At 42.1% G+C, this 22,283-nt stretch overlaps 1 protein-coding gene across 1 annotated transcript in view; it reads left to right on the plus strand.

Moving 5' to 3' along the window:
• The window catches only part of DPYD (dihydropyrimidine dehydrogenase), a 3,292,815-nt gene that overhangs the window by 1,398,848 nt on the left and 1,871,684 nt on the right, over window positions 1–22,283 (plus strand). The window lies entirely within an intron of this gene.

Here is a 22,283-nt window from a genome sequence, read left to right on the forward strand (position 1 = left end):
AGGGATGGAGCTTCAAAGCAAATGTTGACAACAAACATTTTCAGTGAATCAGTGAAATGTTATGAATTCATATAGATGGCTATCTTACAAGGAACTTGTTTCAAGTATCGGCTACCCTACCATGGAAACAGATTCTGTTTAGCTGTCAGCTGCTTCCTTCTCGTGAATGTGACTTTCTGTCAGTTGTTCTGCCAACAGTAATAAGTATCGTGGGTGTATACTACTGGAGTATTGAATTTTAAATATCACAACTACCAGAATATTGTCTACAAAAATATTATGGACAAGAATATATAGTTTAAATTTACTATAAAACAATCCACATAAATGCACCTTGCGGATATATATGTCTTCAAGTTACCTAGATATGGTGTTAAGAATAATACATTGTTAATTACATATAAGTACCTAGATTCATGATATTCTAGCAGTGGATATTCCTGCTACAAAAATATTGTAGCACAATATTTAACACTCGATATGCTGACATCTTACAGAAACATTCAATGGGAAAAGCATCAATGCACTCTCCAGCTTGTACACATTTGCTTGCAGAAAATAAACAGAGGAGTTTAACGTAACCCTCATGGTAATATGTTTCAATCGACCCAAAGGATTTAGAAAAGAATGGATATGTCTTTTTGAAGTTTTATTTTTATTCTCGGTGATTTGCAGAGTGGTATGTTGGCACTGGAATGCCATACTAAATCATCAATATTCCTACTGCTCCTAGCCTATTTCTGGTTTTGATGCACCCGTTGCATACAGATTGTTCTAATGTGTCCACGGTCTAGCAAGGTGGGATTATGGACATTTGTTAAATAGCTGTGGTGAAAGTTGTGGGTTACTCTATTTCCATACTTGAACTGGTTCTTGATTTACACTGACCACTGTTGGTTTGTGTGCCTTTATACCCAACACTCAATTTTTGAGGCGTCTCACTCAAAATATACATTGACAAATATGGCTCGTTTTGTAAATCAAGGCACTGACTATAAATAAAAAGTTATTAATCGTGGTAAATAGCTGATACTATTACAAAGGATTCACTGTTATACCCTTTGTAAAAATACAATTTTTTAGGAAGTTGTGCTTATTGCAATTAATGGCATACAAACCTCTGCAGAACACACATGTTGGAAATGCTTACTCACGGTATATTTTCCATGTCTGCATGGATAGATTGACTGAATGAAAAGCGTTGCTAAATCTGAGAGCGTGAGTTATTTTTCCAAGTTTTGTATTACTATATTATTGTTTCTTACTGAGAATATAATGTTTTTAATTAAATTATCTGTCGATATAGTTTTACTTTGCTTTCAAAAATGCAACCGATCAGTCAAATGAAAGGAAGTAACCAAAATAACACAAAAAGTACATCCTTCAGAAAGATGATGTTCAAATCATGAATGGCCATGACGAGTATTACACACCAATGACCAAGCTGCCATTAACAGGACTCACAGGATTTAGCAATTTGTTATGCTGCATTGAACCCAAATCACATAGAAGAAGAAAAATATTGTGTAAAGAGAGGCTGTGTGCCCGTGTCTTGGTTTAAACAAAAGCTTGGGGTGTGCTTGAGGTTCTTTCATTTCTTTTATTGTTCACCCCATGAATAGCGTTGCTATTTTATGTGATTTAATGCAGGCGAAAGACTCTTATCTGATGTTTATTATATGTTGCTTCACATGTTTGTTTGTATTACATCACACTGGTTAGTGACTCATTACATTGACAGTCTTAGACTGATTAATATCCAAATGCTACTTTGTACAGTTTAAAATGATTTTCCAAGGAGGGTTTCATAAAATTGCTTATCTTAATCATAGCTTTAATTAAAGGATGCTCATTCTTAGGTACATAATTAGGTTGTCTACTCTGTTTAGGACAATTGAGATCTTTCTATTATTTTTCAGAGGTCCGAAAAAGATGGCATTGCCATTGACCATTTTATTTAGGAGAGTTTGCTTTTACAGAGATCTGCTTGTGACTCGGTGTGAAGAACAGGTGACATTCTCTTGGCAAGTGGTGTCAATCTAATCTAATGCCAAAAATAGTCCATTTATACCTGACAGACATCCACAAAAGGATATCAGATACATTGGTTTACTACTGTGTATTTGAGTGCAACAAATCATACAATTATGCATTAGTAAACCCCATGCAAGGGGTGTTTGGTGAGTGTTAGTTTCAAATCTTTGTATTTATTATGCATAACTTCACACTAGTGAGTTTGTTGACATTAATTAACTCCTCTCCACCCCCTCCCTACTTTAAATTGTAAGATATTTTTTTCAGCAAAGCAATTTATTAACTTACCTTCATTGGCAGAATTGGAACAGTCCTTAACTACTTAGATGCAGGGGAATCGATTTCCCCATGGAGAAATGCATTTCTCCCTGCAAATAAGGAACAATTGTGAATCTGTACTCGTGAGTGAAAGTACTTCTACAAGTACAGATTTTACACCACACTTGTGAATTGGGCTGTATGTTTTCTACTTTTGTTTTTCGATCAACACAGGTGGATGAGGTGATAGGTATCTGTAATTTAGTGTAGCTCTTCAAAGTTAAATGTTGCTACTGGACCTAAAGGCAGGATGTACTGACTTGCACAGCTGGAATTTCAGCTGTTATTATTTTAACCTATTAGTTACTTCAGCTTTTAACTCTCTGTCAGCCAGGGAAGGGGTCATATCAGAGTTTAGTTAATCTGCCCTCCCCCTCTGGCAGCTTGGCATAGAGTAGTCAAGCTTAACTAAAAGGCAATGTGTAGTGTATTTATGCACAAAAACACAGTAACACAGTGAAAACTCCACAAATGGCCTCACACCAGTCTAGAAAGTAACCAATATGAATGAGTAAATCAAGTCCAAAAGTAGAAGTCATGATATGAATTTTTAAAGAATAAACTATTTTGTAGTGCTCAGAAACAAATAGCACTAACTGGAGCTACTTTTTAGCACTAAACCCGGGAAATCCAAAACATCTGGCCAGCTGCGATAGAGTGCTAGTAGATATAGGGACCAGCCTTGGCCGGCTGAACAGTACCATGGTGCGTCAATGTTGAGGGCACTGTATGAAGCAAAGTAGGCAAAGTGTCACTATCGATCCTGTAGATGTAGGCGATGCTTCAGTTTCGAACTGCGAAGTCAAAGATGCATTGAGAGTTAAGATGCATGTACATGGTGGTGATGATTTGTAGTACAAGTTCTGGGCTGTAGGCGATGCAGCAACATAAAGTCATGCATTGGCACTCAGATGCCCAAAGTCGGAGATGCATCTGAAATGGAATGACGAGGCATGCAGGTGGCGATGGGGTGTCAACGGTTCATGCAGCAGTGGTGATGAATTGGCTTAGAAGGAAATGCATCAGTCCCAATCTGCACAACGTCATCAATGCATGGATTTTCTGGGTTGCAGTACTGAAACCTCACTTCCAAGGACCCAGGACTGGATTGGCACCACTTGACAGAGCAGGACTCACAGCAGATATAGTCAAGGTGCTTGTTGAGGTTTGCAGGGTGAAGTCTTTGATATCCCTGACATTTCAGAAACAGAAGAAACTTTGGTTGTGGGATGTAGAGATGCAGGTCCAGTCCTTCTCACAAGTGGTAGCAGACCATCACAGCAAAGCAGTACAGCAAACTGGCAGTCCCTTCCGGCAGCACAGCAGTCCTTCTTCCTGGTAGAATGTCCTCAGTTCCATAAGTGTTCTGATTAGGTTCTGTCAGAGGTCCAACATGGATACCCAGTTGGGCGTTTGAAGTAGGGAGACTTCAAAGAGATACCTTTGAGGTCCACTTTCCTGTCTTTGCTTCACACTCACCACAGGGTAATTTGCAACCCTTTGTGTGGAGACAGAATATAGCCCTTTCAGGTGTGTCAGCTCCTCCCTCCCTTCCTGCTCAACATGACCCATCAGCATGCAGATGGCTTTCAGTCACACCTACCTTTCCTTTGTGTGTGGCTGTCTAGAGGGAATACAGTAAGCCAGCTATCATTCACCCCAGACATGCATTCCACTGATAGGCAAAGGCACCAATTGGTTACGTTAAGAAAATGGCAACTTCGTAAAAGTGTCATTTACAGAATTGTAATTTAAAATAAAACTTCACCATCAGTTGTGTTTAAATTGTGATTCCAGAGACACTAAATTTGGGCATCCCGTATTATCCCAATTTGAAATTACCCTTATAAAATGAAATAGGGCAATCCCAATATTATCCTATGGGAGAGACAGGCCTTGCAGTAGTAAAAAGTAAATGTAGTGTTACCCTTCCAGGACATTTAAAACCTAAAAGTACATGTCCTACTTTAGAAATACACTTGAGGTTGCCCATGGCATATCCAGGGCCTACCTTCGGGGAGACCTATACGTAATATAAAGGAAGGTTTGGGCTTGGCAGGTAGGATAACTTGCCAGGTTGAAATAGCAGATTAAAATTGCACACACAGGCTCTGTATTGGAAGGCTTGAGACATGTTTAAAGGGCTACTTCAGTGGGTGGCACAACCAGTGCTGCAAGCCCACCAATTGCATTTGGTTTTATAGGCCCAGGGCACATGTAGTGCAGTTTACTAGGGACTTATGAGTGAATCATATATGCCATTTGTATGTAAAACAAAGTTACTGTGTTTTAAGTAAAGAGCACACACACGTTAGCCCTGGTTGGCAGTGGTAAGTGCTCAGATTTCTTGGGCCAACAAAAAAGAAGTAATCAAAAACAGGTCAGAAGGAAAAAAACATGGGGAAACCACGCAAAAGATGCCAGATCTAACAGTTGTGAATAAGGATAGTAAGGGATTATTAGAGTTGAGGGATGAGTCGTTTATATGGGGAGTGAGGAGTTTTTAGGCCTCTGGATGCTTGGTGTAGATGGGTAGTGGATATTGTACGCCTCATGAATAGTAGTATAAAGGAGAAGTAAGAGTTGTTAGGGTTCATGGATGGGTAATGCATAGGGGATGCTGGGCGTTTATGGATCAATCAGGGTGAAACTCTTCTTGAGTGGAAAAGAGGTTTTCGGGTTCCGTGATGGGTTGTGTATGGGGTAGTGAGTAGTTTGTAGCCCTCCAGGATGGTTAGTGTAAATGGGTTGTAAGGTGTTTTTATGCCTCAGGAACGGGTAGTGTTAAGAAATCTGGTTATTGGTTCAGGGTGATGTAAAACCCACTCAGGCAACAACCACAATTCCTGTCAGGGTGAACCACAGAAGTCCAATCAGGCAAAGAGATAACAGACTTGACTATATTTGCCTGCATAAGAAATTGAAGTATTAGTGAAAGGGTGTGAGAACTAGGCCTTGGCGGTGAACTCCGCTCTATTCGCCGAGTTTTGGAGTTTTCTGCACTCCATACTCCATGGAGCTCGCGGAGTGCAGAAAACTCTGCTTCCTGATGTGCACCCGTTTTTTTTTTCCCGCTCGCAATCGCCAACGGAAAGTTTGCGATCACGAACTGTAAGTTTGCGGGCCCGAGCTGCCCATCGGGTAGATTTTTTACCGGAGCAGCAGGAATACCAGCATACACTGCAGTTCGCAGTGCACTCCGATACTCGCAGAACTTCGCAGAGTTTTTTTGGAACTTCACAGAGTTCCAATTAGTAAAACTCCGCTAACTACATACAGGCCTAGTGAGAACCCACCTCAGATAATATTCACAGTCATTGTCAGGGTGAATGTTAGAAATGGGGGTCTCTGAATGTCAATGGTTTGCACCTTTGTCCAAATAGGGACCCTTGTTTCTAGTCAGGGTAAGGGGGGCACCCTTCTAAAATAACCCTTGCTCACCCTCCTTGGTAGCTTGGCACGAGCAGACAGGCTTATCTCAGAGGCAGTGTGTAAAGCATTTGTGAACATATACAGTAATACAGTGAAAACACTACAAATGGACCCCACACCAGTTTAGAAAATCTTTATCTAAAACAAAACAAGACCAAACAACAAAAATCCACAATACAGTTATCAAGATTATTATTATTATTAATATTTTGAAGCTTATAAAAGGCTTGGTTACTCCAACGTAGTGTCTCCGTGCTAAGACATCACAGTCCATGACCCTAGAGCCTTATTCCCCCCAAGGACCACAGACCCTAGCATGCGTGATAGCCTTGCAGCCAGAGCAGTAACACCAGTCCCCCAATGTTGATTGAAAAAAACAGGTTTTCAGTTTTTTACGGAACATTGTTTCAGATGGATAAATCCTCAAATTCCATAGGTAGGTTATTCCAGGCCTTAGCCGCGAGAAAACCGAAGTATCTACCTCCCGAACGTGCCTTTCGGACCTTTGACACAACGAACTTAGTAGTGCCCATAGACCTAAGATTACAGGTAGGTCTGTAAGCAGTGAGTAATGGGCACGGGTCCCTCAGCCCTTTCTCATTGAGAATCCTGTGGCAAAAACACAAAGCCTTTTAGGCAATTCTGGCCTGTACTGGAAGCCAGTGTAATTCTGGCCTGTACTGGAAGCCAGTGTAATTCCCTTAAGGCTTCCCCACCGATGCACGCCTAGGAATATTCAATATCATCTGGAAAGATGAATTTTGGACCTTCTGTAAGATGTTCAAGTTACTTTTTGTGACCCCAGATAGCATGTACCCATTAAATTGAGTTGAACTGAGGGTCGAGCCCTGTGGTACCCCTTGAGACAGAGGACACACCTTGGACTTAAAAGGGCGTTGTAAGACCTGGAAGGATCTATTCTGTAGGAAGTGCTTGATCCATTCCTGTGTGTTACATCTGACACCGGCCCGCCAGCCATTCCAACAGAAGGCTGTGGGAAAGTGTATCAAAGGCCACACTCAAATCCAGCAAAATCAATGCTGTCGTCCTTCCCTCTTCAGCTGCTATCTTTAGAGCCTTAAAAGCAAGGAGAAAGGAGGATTCAGTGACGTGAAACGCCCTGAAGCCTGATTGAGGTTTGTGCAGAACCTGTTTTTCTTCCATGAACGTAGTCAACTGGATAATAAGATATTTCTCTGTAATATTTGCAAAATAAGGAAGCAGAGATATAGGTCTCAGATTTTTCAGGAGTGCTTAATCTAAAGATGGTTTCTTTAGCAATGGCACCACCATAGCATGTTTCCAATTGCTAGGAACCTGGCCTGAACCTGCCCTGAGCCGAAAATAGGTTATCCTCTTATTTAAAATCTCTAGCAACCAGTACCTCCACCTAGAGTTATCACGACGTTGTGACAGATAGAAATCCAAAAGTACGGCATCACCCGCAATGTGCGTGGTATCGGGAGTGGAGTCAAACAGACCTACAAAGAACAGTACCTTGGAAATTATGAGAATAAAGACGTTACACCACGTCAGGCAGAGGATGCTTCATCGGCGATGAGCGGCGTCTGTTCCTTACGAACACAAGGGGAGGTGAAGCCTCTGTTCCTTCCTGCAGCGCAGGGGAGGTGAGAAGTCTGTTCCTTACTGTGTCAGGGAGGTGATGTCCCCACGGGGGCAAGGCGTCTGGTCCTTACAACAGTGCGGTGTTGATGGATTCAGGAGTCACCCTCGTTGAGTATCGGCTCCTGGTTGATGAAGCACCAGCATCGGAGTCGATGTGGCGCTGCATTAGCAGGTGTCAGGCCTTTCCTGCAAGTCGGGGTGGTGCGTCGTGCTCTTCATGAGCGGTGCCCAAGGCTCTGATGCAGGTTGCTGCGTTGCTCCCCGGCGTAGGTGTTTCAGTTTCAGTCTGTATTACAAATAACGATGGTCCTTAGTATACAGGGAATAAAGAAAGAGTAATATAGACTTGAATGAGTACTATATAGGTTGCCCATGCCCAGCCGGACATGGGGATTTATTTTGGTTCAATAGTCAAAGGAAGGGCAAAAAATAGACATACACAGAATTACAATAAGGCACAGTCCTGTACCTAGTATGGGGGGAAAAAGGTAGTGAGGGAGAGAAATAATGTGAGACAGACAATAGATAGGCAATAACTTGGAGCAAAAGGTGACTTGCACTCAATTGGTAGAATGATACAACAAGTTCAAACCAACAAAAACCACAATCAATGTACACAATGGTTAACTTGTGGTTTTGTTTAAGAAAAGTCAACTTTTCGATCCCTAGCTCCTAATAAAAGGGGATCATCATCAGGACTACTAATACAACTGCCTGGTATTTATGGTTGCCGCCTGTGGGAATAAGGGAGACAAGGAAAACAAGAAACAGTGACTCAGCAGGATCACTGTGGTACTTTGAAGCATGTCAACAGTTGTGAGAGTTGACAACCAACATTTAACCAGGCAATCAGAACCACGCTGAGTGCATAAAGTGCTATGCGCTTTTAACTACAGTGATTCAAGGTGGAACACTGAAAAAACAGGCGATTTGTGAGAGCTAGATGAGGAGAATGGAACCTAGAATGCTACCTAAGTTCCAAAACACGGATCAAACAGCGTGGTTATAGTGATTTAGTGAGTTTACAGATTGTTACAACGAGTGACTTTAAAATAATGAAAATAATGAAAGGTGCTCGGCGCTGAGAACGATGATTCGAAGGTCACAGTTTGCAAGCGGAAACAACGGGTGTGTTTTAATGGGGTTTGTGATTTACTAAGTCTAGTGAGAGTGCTGTGCAGAGTGGCGAGAGTGACGAGTCATGTAATTTGATTTGACTGTAAAATACATGGCTGCAGCCCACTAGCATTCTTGATTTACAGGCCCTGGGCACACACTGTGCACTATACTAGGGTCTGACAAGTAAATCAAACATGCCAATTATGGAATCATTAATCCACAACAACTCACAAAGAGAGCACTTGCTCTTTGGCACTGAATAGCAGTGGCAAAGTGCCCTAAAGCTTCTAGACCAGCAACCGAAGTCCAACACACAGCAAAAACAAGGAGCAAAGGCAAAAAGTGGAACGGAGACCCATGCCAATGGTGCCAAGTCTAACAGTGAACTTCTAAAGTTACTAAATTAACCTATGCTTAACCCTCTGTTAGCTTGGCATAAAGCAGTCAGGCTTAACTTAGAAGAAGTATGTATGCAGCCCACAAACAGTAATGAAGTAAAAAACACAACATAAGAGAATATCCAAACCAGTTTAGAAAAAAAGGTGTTCACCTCGGTCTGTAGGGCAAACTGCAGATCTCCCATTGCTGGGTGTTGCTGTAGGTAACTGTAGCCCTAGGAGTCAGGTTCACCAGGGCTTTGTTTTGGCAGAGTCTTGGCATGAACAGGTCCCCTCACAGTCTCAAAGATCCAAAAATATCAGGATATCACCTTTCTTCACTGGAGGAGCTCAACTGGCATCCGGGAGTCCAGGCCCTGAGGAGACACCACTTGGGCCTCAGGAACTCATGCCAGAAGGGCTCAGGCACATCCAGTTGAAGGTCCATTATAGCAGGAAAGGTGGGCAGTTGCAGGGAGGCCTCTAGAGATTGTTCTATCCCTATAGCTCAGACAGGAGGTGAGATGGGAGACCCTTGAGGTCACTCAGATTAGCCTCGATTAAGAGAGCAGGTCCAGTCTTCTTTCTAAGAAAACAGGGCAGTCCTTAAGCAGCAGGACAGTCCTTTAGGCTCGGGGCAGGCCTCAAGCAGCAGAGCAGTTCTCTGGGGTCCAAGGCAGACCTTCGTCTGTAATGTCAACAGGTCCAAGAGTGTACCATAGTGATGTTCTGAAGGCCCAATAATTGTACCTGGTGCCAGCTTATGAAGTGGGGAGATTCCCTATAGTGCCCCCACATTTAATTGTGTAGAAATTTCTTCAAAAGAACAATGGATTTAACCCAGATCTCTTGACTATGGGAGAATGTTTGAATCATTCAGCATTCCGTCCATCATTTGTTGCAGTTACACTAGTGGGTCTGCAGCACTGAATGTGCCACCCATATGAGTAGCCCTGTAAATGTATCTCAGACCTGCTACTGCTGTGTCTCCATGCACAGTTTTAAACTGCCATGTCAACCTGGTAAGTGCACCCAATTGCCAGGCCCCAAAATTCCTGTTTCTTACATATAAGGCACCCCTCAGGTAGGCCTAAGGTACCTGCATGGGCATGGTAAAAGGTAGGACATGTGCTGGTGTGTTTTATATGTCCTGATAGTGGAATACTGCCAATTTCATTTTTCACTATTGAAAGTCTATCTGTCCCACAGGATAACGTGGGAGTTGCTTTGTAACACCTTACACCTTACATGTATAAAATTCAATTGGGACAAGATTAAGAAATGGGGTTTAGGCTCCCTGAACTCAGAAATTAAAAGCACATCTTTTTAGGATGACGGTTTTTAAATTGTGTGTTTCAAAATGTCACTTTAAGAAAGTAGGCATTTTCAGGGTGAATCATAGCTGGGCTGAATAGACCTGGTCTGCATTTAGAGTGGTGGGAAGAGTATCACTAGCACTTAAATAGGCAGAGTCTCCTTTGCACAATGATGTCTCGACCTCCTGTAATGAAGCTGGGATAGAGAGGACAGAATTGGTTTGGGCTGGGATCAGAGGCCCTTGCCACAAAGAGAACAATGAGACCATGGGATATAAGTATTGGGCATTAAACCCCAGAGGATTTGTTACTTCTGGAATCAAGAGGAACCTTTGCTAAGGAGGAGAGCTGGAGAGCTGTGAGGAGGAGTACTGCCTCTTTGCTGTGTGTACTTTGCAGAATTGGTCTGCAGGTGCTGCTTCTTCATGGATAGGACAAAGGAGTGGACTTTGCTGTCTATCCTGCGTCTGAAGTTTCTCCAATGGCTTGTGTGTGCTTACCTCCTGTTAAGAAGTCTCAAAGACACAAAAGACTTCCTGCAACTCTTCTGGAGCTGCTGGACTCTGCCAACTGTATATCCTACCCTTGCATAAGGTGCCTCCCTCTGGTCAACGGGCCTCAGAAGAGATTTAGGCAGGTTATCTCTGCAACAACTGGCACAAAGCTTCACAAAACTTTGCAAAGTGTCTTGGAACAGACACTTGATGACACAATCCTCGCCAAGTCCCGCTGAACAGCTGACAGCCTCTCAGAACCGGTGCCTGATGACACAAAGTCTCACTGCGCAGTCCCCATCACCAATGCCAGATTGCAAAGCGACATATCACCTCCGGTGTGTCATACATTGTACCTGTGTGCCAAGATTTTCCACCCATCACCTGCAGACCAGAACCGTCTTGGCTTTCCACTCCTTCCTTTCCCCTACAGTTCGGATTTGATGCATCACTTCTCCTACTTTCAGCTGACTGTACCATCACCTCCCCAAGGACTCAGGAACTAAAAAATCAGTGTCTTTTCCAGCACTCCTCGTCTCTGCGTCTGTTTGGCCTTTTGAATTCTGACGCCTCCAGAAGCACTTTGATGTAAAATCAAGCATCCATAGTTTTCTATAGATCAAGTTGCTTGTAACCTTTTAAAGTCATATTTTGAATTGTGTATGCTAGATTCTTTTCATTTTGACCTTGTTTGGTTTAGATAAATATCTCTTTATATTCTAAACTGGTGTGGTGTTCTCATTGTGTTACTGTGTGTCTGGGTGCAAATACTTTACACATTGCCTTTGGGATAAGCAGGTCTGCTAATGCCAAGCTACCAAGGGGGTTATCTAAAGTGTGTAATCACCTTACTCTGACTAGAAGGAAGGGTCCCTGTTTGGACGAGGTGAAAAGTACTTTAGGGAATTTTCATAGCCAGGACATGTAAAAACGTAAGCACACACATTCCACTTTTTGCATACACTGCACCCTGTCCTATGAGTCTTTAGGGCCTACATTAGGAGTAACTTATAGGTATTAAAAAAGGACATTCATGTCTAGCAAGAGGTTTATTTTGCCAGGAAGAATTGGCATATTTTTTTACTGCAATGCAGGCTGCAGTATTAGGACTGTGACCTTTTTAAAGGGCTACTTTAGTAGATAGCACAATGAGGGCAGCTGGCCCGCTAGCAACATTCCGTTTACAGGCCCTGGGTACATGCCGTTCCAACTTGCTAGACGCTTACAAGTAATTCAAACATACCAGACAGGTAGATGGCAATTATTCCATACATTTAGGGATAAGCACATGCACTTTACCACTTGTTAGCACAGATAAGGTGCATAGGGTCTCAATACCAACAAAAACAGTTTTTGGAATAAAAGGCAAAAATCTGAGGCTGATTCTGCAAAAGGGGCAGGTCCAACAGAGAGAAACTGGTAGCAAGAAGTTTATATGGCTCTGCAGATGGGTAGTGTATAGGAGCAGTGAGGAGGTTTAGTGATCAGGGTTGATACACAGGGGTAGTGGGGAGTTTTTCGTTTTCATGAATGGGTAGTGTATAGGGGTAGTTAGTTGTTAGGGTTCAAGGATGGGTAGTGCAAAGGGAAGGTAAGGAAACTAAAAGGGAATTGTATGGGTGATATAAAATTAATATCTATAAAAGTTAAATTAAATATTTCACAATGTTATAATTAAATCCTTAATTTTAATGTAATTTGAAATGTATTAATTGCAATAATGTATATCATGGAATTGAAGAATTAAATAAAAGGGATTAAAAATAATCCTTAACTACCTTCAAAGTACAATTTTGAGAGCTGTATGCGATATAAAGCCACTCCCAGTGTCATAACGTGTTGTAGAGGCATTCTCGATATAAATACAATGTAATAACTGTGAAGTAATAACTGGCATTCGAGACAAAGTAATTTAAGTTCTACAAGACTCAAATAGATATGCTAATGTATGCAAGTTTCTAGTAGCAGTAGCATGGTAAAATCCTTGCAAATAATACAAGCATGGAGCTAAATAATCTTGTGAGAACTGGAGAACTCCCTTTGCTAGATGCAAAAATAAGCAGTTTTCAGCAGAGCAAGCTAATTTATTATTTTCATACCTTGAGACTCATACTGTGAAGTGTATTACATTCAGCGGCAGGCACTTTCTATGGACAATGTCACACTGGGCATGAGAACATGGTTCAAGCAGGTTATATTTATACTACTAAACTCAAATGTCTTTAAACATTTTCACAAAGGCAATCGTAAAGTATCCGGTTTGATGAAGAACTATAAGCCAGTCAAACATGATCCACCTAAAAATCCTCCAAAGACTGCAACAGTGCTTTTATAAGGAAAATAGTAATGCAAGTCAATTATTGCAAGTAGAATTAAGGTATGAGGGCTCTGTGCAGGCAAAACAGTGATCAAAAATAGGGAAAGGAAAATGCTAAAAAATAAAATCCGGAGTAGATGTAGCCCTACTTCAGCCGGACCTGCGACAAACTACAGGTTCAAAGACTGATTTGTATTTAGCTGGGTCTGAACTGGGGTTACGAAGTGAGCTAAAGAATGATAATTATTTCAACACAGATCTGTGACTGGAGTTTCAGCTCTTTATCCATCATCAGTTTGTGTTTGCTTTGTTCGCCCTAAGTTGGCAAGGTATGCCCAGAAGTGGGCCCCTTGCTCATTTTGCCATTGGATTCAAGGTAGCCTGGCTGATGTGGGGTGTTACCCGAAACCCGGTCCTAGGATAATTGTTTGTCGTTCAGGGAAGACCTGGCTTGGCAGTTCAGGGTGGGCTGTTCCCAGGAGGAACAGGTTCAAGGCTGATGTGCACATGGCTGGGTCTGAACTGGGGTGGCGAAGTGAGCTAAAGAATAATGATGGATTCAACCCAGATCTGTGCAGACCCGCCACAGTGAACACCCACAAATTTGGGGCAATTCGCAAGACCCATGTGATTGGAGGATGAGTGGTAAGCTAGGCACCCCTTAACTCAACAATACTCATTTATGTCAAAAGCACATGGGTCCCTTTCTCAGTTGGACTATGTGTTCCTTCCAGCAGAACGCACTCAGTGGGTGCGGGAGGTGGAATATCTGGCATAAGGCATTTCAGAACCACTTGAGACTGCAGGTCACACTGCGTACACAGAGCCAGGGTGGGACCAAGGGGTGCAGATTAGACAAGTGGGACTTGCAAAACAGAGACATTCTATGGACTGTCTTGGTTGCATCTAAGCTGTGTTTTGCTGAAAATGAAGAGTCAGTAATCTCCTTGGTTACGCTCTGGGAGGCCTGAAAGAATGTACTTAGCGATAAGGCCCAAAATATGTGGCCCTTAAGAGAAAAGGGAAGGAAAGACAGGCGAGGATTACAAGGAGAGGCTCCTTTAACTAGAAAAAGAGTAGACTCGGACAGAAATCTCTAATATATACCTACAGCTAGAGGCAATCAGGGAACAATACCCTAATCTCCTACACAATTCTGCATGCAGCCACTGCTTCTTGATGCAGAGGAAGCCAGAAATAGGGCAGGCCATCTGCTGGCATAGTTAGGTGAAAGAGAAAAGTAGTCGAGATGGGTGGCAAAAGTGGAGACTTAGGCGGGGGTGGTGGCCTACACTAATGAAGATATAGCAGAGCCATTCCCACCCTACTATAAGAAGCTATTGACAGCAAGATATAGTAAGACCACCTCCGACACAAAATCATTTCTAGGGGAAGTACCAATAGCTGTGTTGGGGGAATTCGACCAGGGGCTTTGGAGGGCAACCTCTCAGTAGAGGAAATCAGCAATGACTTGTGGGAAAGTGCTCGGAGTCAATGGCCTCTCATGAAATTGTTTAAATGCCTAGCCTTGCTCCTATTGCCACATCTTAAGAAAATGTATCAAGTAGCTAGAGATGATTTTCAGCTCCCATCTGACATGAACCATGCAATTATAGTGGTGATCCCCATACCCGATAAACCTAGAGACCACTGTGCTTCATACTTCTGAATACAGAGAATAAGATACTAGCTAACATACTGGCTACCATGGTGGCAAAAGTACTTACCACCTTGGTGCATGAAGACCAGGGGCTGAATTACACACGTGGGCATTTTCCTTCATTGCGCTGGGCACACCTTTAAAAAGGTGCACCCAGCTCAATGAAAGAAAATGAGCTGCATTGTGATGAATGCACTGCCCCCCAGGGCAGCTGCAAACTTGCGTTGCCCTGAGGGCAGCAGATTTTAGTCAAAAATGGCGTACCTGATTTAAAGCCGCTTTGTGTTTCACAGTGCAGGAAACAACCCACCTGCACTTCTAAAGGGGATTGCAAGGGGATGTCTGTGGGCTTCATGGGACCCCTTCACCCCTTCGGAGGGCTGCTCTCAGGGGGCGCTCTGACATGTCTAAATCTCAGATGACCTCATGTGTGGCTACATAAAACAAAATGAAACTGGAACCCGGAGCTATTCTCTCTTCTGATGTCAAAAAAGCTATTATTTCTATCAATTGAAAGTATCTTCACCTGACCCTGAGAAGAGCCGGGTTCGGACCTGAGTTATGAAAGTGGGTAACCCTGCTCTATAAGGCCCCTATGATAGTACTGAGGATGGATAGGGTGGTGTTTAACATATTTCAGTTGCAAAGAGGCAAGGGGCAGTGGTGACCATTCTCCCTTCTTCTGTTTGCACTGTGCTTGGAGCTGCTGGCAAGCTGAGTGTGATGAAGAGCTGGTGTATCTTGTTTCCCATTGGTGAAGGGAGAATCTGAAAAAAATCTTACTCTATGCATATTATGTGCTGCTCTATTTCACTAATCCAGCAATGGCAGTCCCGGCGGGCCTCTGAATCTTTCATACATTTAAGGGGGTGCTAGGGATATAGCATAAATTGGGACACATTAACCCTGAACCAGACAGAGGACTGGGAGGACCTGAGAGAGTGGTTGTGATGATTTAAACCTTGAAATCGTGATACAAGTACCTTGGACTTGAGGTTGCCACTGAAAAACATAGATTTCTTGAAGGGAAATTAGACAGCGTCCTAGAAGAAGCTGGAGGCATTTAGATGGGCTATGCTGCCCTTAATGATATTGGGCAGGACCTCCCTACTGAAATTAATTACCCTGCCCAAACTACTATACCTATTGCAGAATACCTGGTTTGAGGTTTTGAAGCCTATTCTGTTAAGATTGATACAATATTGTGGCATCTATGCAGGAATTGAGGCAACCTGAGAATAGCTTTGAGGACATTATATATATCCTGTTACAATGGGAAATACCTTACCAGAAATTAGAGCATACTATAGGGTGACACAACTGCAACTAATTGCTGATTGGGGGTTCACCCCCTTTAGTGACCCGGCAACATGAATAGAGAAGGCACAGATTGCACCAGGCATGTATGTTCACTATATATATGGTAGATTGGAAAGGAAATATCTGTTCACTCTGACGAAAGCGGCCCTGAGGACACAGGATGATGATAATAGAGCAATTGGCTAGCAGCAGAAAATCATGTTAGCCATTCCACTGTGGAAGGGAATAGCCCTAAAATACACAATTAAATTATCAGGTTTCAAAGAGTGGAAGCTGGAGAGTATAGAGACTCTGGGAGACATCGTACATGAGGAGGAACTGAAATCCTTCCAAGTCTTACAACAAGGGTACAAGCTAGGACCCTCCCAAATATATAAATATCTGCAGCTGACCCATGCAGTCCAGAAGGAGGCTGGTAGCCTGGGTAGGCATACCTGAACATACCCTCCAAGAAAACTAGGTTCTACAGGGTGAAATAGAGACTTGTATTACAACTCTATCACACCATGATAAATCGTATCCCAGACTGCCTCTGAGCACTGCGGGCCAAGTGGGCAAATGAGATTAGTGAGCTGGAAGATATAGATTGGGAGTCAGCCCTTAAGAACCTGAGATAAGTAGCCATTAATGCCCGGCTGAGATTGGTACATCTTAAAATATGACACCGGATTATTAAGAATGGAAAGCGCACCCAATCCCAACTGCCTGCGATGCAACAGAGAAGAAGGCACATTTCTACATATTATATGGGGATGCCCCAAACTCGCCAGGACTCTTGAGATCCCTGGAACACCCCGAGTGGTAATCCTTGGGACAACACACATGGACCCTTAGGGTTCTGCCTGTCTGGGTTTATAGAGGCCCACAGAGAAGTGCCTAGTTTGCCTAGTTTGTGGGGTGACACATGCAAAAATAAAAAAATGTATGGATAGAATGCCGATCAATGTCAAACATTCACCCCAGTACAGAGATATGTGCCTAAATCCATCGTTTTTGCTCCCTATGCCATTCCAATCCAGCCCGACTGCCAGGCCAGGTCCTCCCTGGACCTGAAACAAGCATCCAGGGACTGGTTACGGGGTTTCACCCCTCATCAGCCATGCTAGCTTAATTCCAGTGGCATGGAGAGCACGGGACCCACGTCTGGGCATACCTGTCCCACTCTGGTTGACAAATGCAAAAAGAACAATTGATGGATTGAATGCTGATCGATGTCACCGTAAACAAGCATCCCGGGGAAGGCACACGCATTGACTATATCAAGGTGGAAAGAGTGAGTGAAAAAGTGTATGGAAGCTCAAAGACTGGTGTTCAAAATTAGGGGGTGCCCTAAGAAGTATGATACTATATGGGGTCATGGAGAGCCTACTGTGCTTTTGATGTACTATGGGAGGGCCCAGAAAACAGTGTGGATCCCGGCTGAAATCAAAAAGATTATCTTTAGTGCAACTCCTGAGTTGCATTGAGGAGCCTTAGACCTCAATCTTGTTGTGGTATAATTTTATTTTAAAAAATATTTCCTAAAGCCCTTGACCACTTTCTTTAATACCAAATATCATAACAGCTCAACTTCATTGGCCAGAACAGAAGCCACGATAATGTGTAAATCTTCTGACTGTTATGAAATTTACAGTGCAACAATAGTTTTCTGCCAAAGTAAGGGCTGTGAACACAAATCTCACCCCAACACTTCTAGTCGAATAATTTAATGTGAAACAAAGCCTCTCTTGAAAAATCCATACACAAAATTATTTTGAAAGAATTTTTTGTAATGTTTACAAAACGTTTCACTGCTGGTAAAAGTGCAAGTGTTGTTAACTCTGCATAACTTCACTTTCAAAATGTAAGCTTTGCCCACCGCTAAAAATAGCATTTCTAAAGTTCTGCTGAATAATTCCACATTGCTTATTTTCTTTGTTATGTTAAGCTTGTTCTTTTATTATTTTTAAGTTATACTGGTCATATTTACTTACCATAAATTTAGTGACAAATCCTATGGTTTAGCAGGTCTGCGCCCTATCGGTGGCCCCAAAGACTTCAGCTCATTGTTTATTCAGGGTGTGTCCGCAAAGTAACTGGAATTCATCGGCCCCAGTCATCTAACCTGGGCTGGTTTAAGGGTCCAACGACGAATCCATCTATCGTCAACCGCCCTTGGTGTATGAATTGATTTTACCGAACTTTCATGTGCCTCTCCTTATCTGTTGTGAAGCAATGGAGCAACCAATACTCTCCTCCTTTTAAAAGAACTCTGTTTTGGACAACTGAACAGTGCTAACTGTCAGTTTTTTAACTTAAAGTGATATCTACTTTTATGAGTGGATGGGACACGTCGGGGGGGAGACGGGATGTTCATCAAGTTTTTATTTATTTTATACTGTAAAGATTTTAAGTAATCGTGCAGTTCATCAATAAAATTGTGAAATTGGTTTAGAATTCAACAAATAATTGCCAACAATTTATTTTCTCATGGACTGTAGAATAAATAAACGGTAAGCTAAATGGTTAATGCATTATTGCGAAAAATCGAGCAGCACTATTTTGCCCACTACTAGGATCAATCCTGCACTTTATTTATGTAAATTAAATGTCTAGAAGAAGATAATCCGTTTCTGACCTACATTCCCCTTTAAAAAATTGAAGACTAAGAACCAATAATTGTAAATCTATTTAGAGAAAGGAGATGTCACACTGGAGTTTCTGAGGGGAAGGCACACATTAGTTGCTTTACCTGGGGAAGATGGCAGCCTAAAGTCATGCTGAGTGGACATTGAGTGAATCGAAGCTCTTGGAAATGAGAGTTGCAGCGATTTTGTGCGCAGAGGAAGGGGAAAGACAGGACTCTCCACTGAGTCTTCAACCCTGTGGATATTGTAAAGTCTTCACTCTTCTGCTTGAGGTTTAATGCACAGAGAAGTGAACTCAACAGACACCACTCAGGGATTCTGTTGCACAGAACTTCTGAGGAATGAGAGGCAGCTGAGGCTTCTGATCTTCCCACCACTGTGACTGCTGGGGGGTGACTTCAGTGCCCACCCTCTGGTGCTTCTGCTTTGAGTACAATGCGAGGGATGAGTGGTGAAGAGATATGACACAATGACATTGAAAAAATGTCCTTCTCATTGAGACAGAGAATTAGCACATTAACATCGTGAAACACCCATAAGTATAATCACATGTCAAGAAGGTAAACAGAATGAAGAGGAGGATGTTATAAAAAAAAATACAAATAAACCATCCGTATAGAGAAATACACTGAAGGTTCGTATGTGAATGGTTTTGCTTGCAGGGCAAAGAAAGGACTTTTAGAGAAAAAATACAGGGCCGCAGGATTAGTCAAACCATAAACCAAGTACTATCCCAAGGGATCCCACCAAAGAGGCACAAAAAAGAGAAGAAACTGGGCCCCCAGAGTGGAGTGGTACTTCAATACAAAATGGGGCAAGGGCAGCAGCCAATCCACCTGTAGGAGAGCTGACATAGCAAACAATAAAAGAGAAAACCAAGAGCAAAGCCCATATTGGAAATGTTTGCTGGTCTTCCAACTCTGACAAAGAGATGTATAGGAGCAAGATCATTTCTCTGTGGCAAAATAGGTTCTTCTGTGTGGCAGAGAGAAAGAGACAAATAGCTAGATGAAATAGTGTCTCATCACCTGAAAACCTCCTATGCATCATACCGGCTTGAGGATGGCTCAGGAATTGGAGCTTTATACCCCTCACTAAATCCCTGGGTACTAGTGAACTTGATGAGTCTAGCTTTGACAAAACTTTAGAATTTGTTCCGGAACTCTGCCCTGGGCAAACTAGCATGCAGAAGAAAGAGCTCAGTACGGTACAGAAAATATGGTAAGCAAGAAGCTAGAACTGAACACCTAAGAACATCTCAGACGGACTCCTCCGCTAAAGGCTTATTAAAAGCAAGTGTGGCATCATTGTACTGTTTACATGCGTTCCAATTCAAACATCTATAATGCTTGACACAAATCTGTACCTACAAATATTGGTAGATGGGGATTTGCACTAAAAACATATGCTTCCCTGAGGCAACCATAACTGTGGTGCAAGTTTATAAACTCTTTAAAATGTTTTCAATGTTATATGTTTGCTGCACTGTGCAGCACACACACAAAGCATGAAAAATATTAAAGCACAATTTTTGTACTGGAAGGATCACTTTTCAATACGAAATGTATACCAGGACCTACAAGCGATTTCCGGACTAAACGGCTGCTCCAGAATTCTTTGGAACATTGTGGTCACTGCTTTACATGTTTTAACTATTAGGAACCTGGACTCATATGGTTTGGGAATGCTCAAATAGCAAGCCCTTCCAGGTATGAATATGCAAAGAATTGGAATTAAAGAGACTTCAATTTGAATTTTCATTCAGGAAGTGGGCTTATTAAAGAGGACACGAAATTACAGTAAGGAATGCTCTAGAAAAAGTGTGATCTTTCTTGGATCTTTAGTCACAAGATCTATCATGGCCCTAAGATGCAGGGTGGATGATCCACTCATAGTGTGTGAATGGAAATTGAAAATAAATGAAATCATTCATATATTAGATGTGCATTGCCTTAATAAAAACCAATCACAGATATTTCAAAGGACATGAGGAAATTCAAAAACGGTATTGTAACATTTCAGGGGGAAAACGGCACACATGGCATTGGGAAACCTCACAGCTATAAATGTTGATATTTCATTTTTTTTTACAGACAATGCTTGATACCAGAATCTTATACGAGTGTCTAGTGACATCGATTCTATTATGGTAAGCTGTTTATGTGAAACCCTAGCTGGGACTTCAAGCATAGGCACATAAAATACATGTACATAAAATTAATCAGAATGGGCGCCACCTGCATAGTATTGGCTATACTGAAAACTAACGCTGCCCTTGTATACCAACTTTGGACTCCCCTTTTCAAAACAATCAGGGCTGAAACGTCTATAAACATACACGGTTATCTCGTTGATGCTTTTCTTTTTTGTCTGCTTTCAGTTTAGATATAAAATAGAGTTGCCTTGTAGCAATCGTTACATAATTTCTGAAATAAAACAACAAAATGGAAAGTACGAAAACTGACACCTTTGCATATGTTGATGCGTTCTGGAAGCAAAGCCAATTGTGTAAACTGGGCAAAGCAAATAACACATAAAGTGGTTTTGTTACAAAGTCTGTGAAACAGTGTCACAGAGTGCAATCGCAGACAATTAATTCATCGTACTTGCGAAGTGTAAATTGAACATGCAACAGAGACTGCCTGGAGAGGCAGGGACGTCTTTTAACGCAAGCTTTCACGTATCCTCCGCTGACATTTTTTAAATTGTGCATAGAAAAAAGCCTAGCGTTCTATTGTCAGTAAAAATGGAATAACAAGATGCATGCATTATTAACATGCCTTTGGCAATGAATGCCACTCTCTTATTTTTCAGTCAAATATTTTTCGGCTCAAAATCTATTTTTTGAGGGGGCCGCTGCAGTCAGTGTGCCTCAGCGAGTGAGCGATTGCCTTCGCGTGCATTCGTCAGGGAAAAAAAAAAGTCCTTCACGAAGCCGGGATTGTTTACCTAAGCCGTTTAATATCAACAGTGGTGGATAGCTCTAGAACACAGGATTACATTGCCAGAATGGTACTATTTATTAAGCTATGATAACGCTAATGTCCCCCTTTGATGTATTGCATGTGCGACTTAAGCTGATCTTGTAGAAAGCCTGGAGGATCTTTCATTGAACATTTAGTATGGCAGCGCGCCAGAATACATTTAGTCTAAGCCCCGATGACAGTTTGGTAATGAGGTGGTGATTGATGGTCGCAGCTTCCTTATGAAAACCTGCTTCATATGCTGGTAGAAAATGCATTGCCAGCTTTTTTTGCCATTTCATTCCCTCTTATGTAGCTGTTCTTACTCCAATAGAGTTGCATGAACTTTTGCTATGAATGCTTGCCCTCACTGTAAGTCCTTCTTTTATGATTATTGCCCATGTGGCTGTAATCTGTAATTACTGTATATCCACCAGCCCCCTGTTCTGGAATTTGAGCATATTTAGTAAAGCTTCAGGTTCAGGCCTAACTTCCACAATGCTACTCCGTCCCTCTTTCAGGTTTTTAATGACTGGTTTATCCCAGCTTATTCTTTCACTTTTCCTATTCAGCCACTTTTGACATGTACACTGATAGTCTTTCTTCCTTAATCAAACAACAATATTAGAGAATTCTTCAATTTTTCCTATTGCGTGCATGGAAGCCATATAAGCCCTCAT

The sequence above is a fragment of the Lissotriton vulgaris genome, chromosome 1_1 (assembly GCF_964263255.1).
Source record: "Lissotriton vulgaris chromosome 1_1, aLisVul1.2, whole genome shotgun sequence".
NCBI classification, from domain to species: Eukaryota; Metazoa; Chordata; class Amphibia; order Caudata; family Salamandridae; genus Lissotriton; species Lissotriton vulgaris.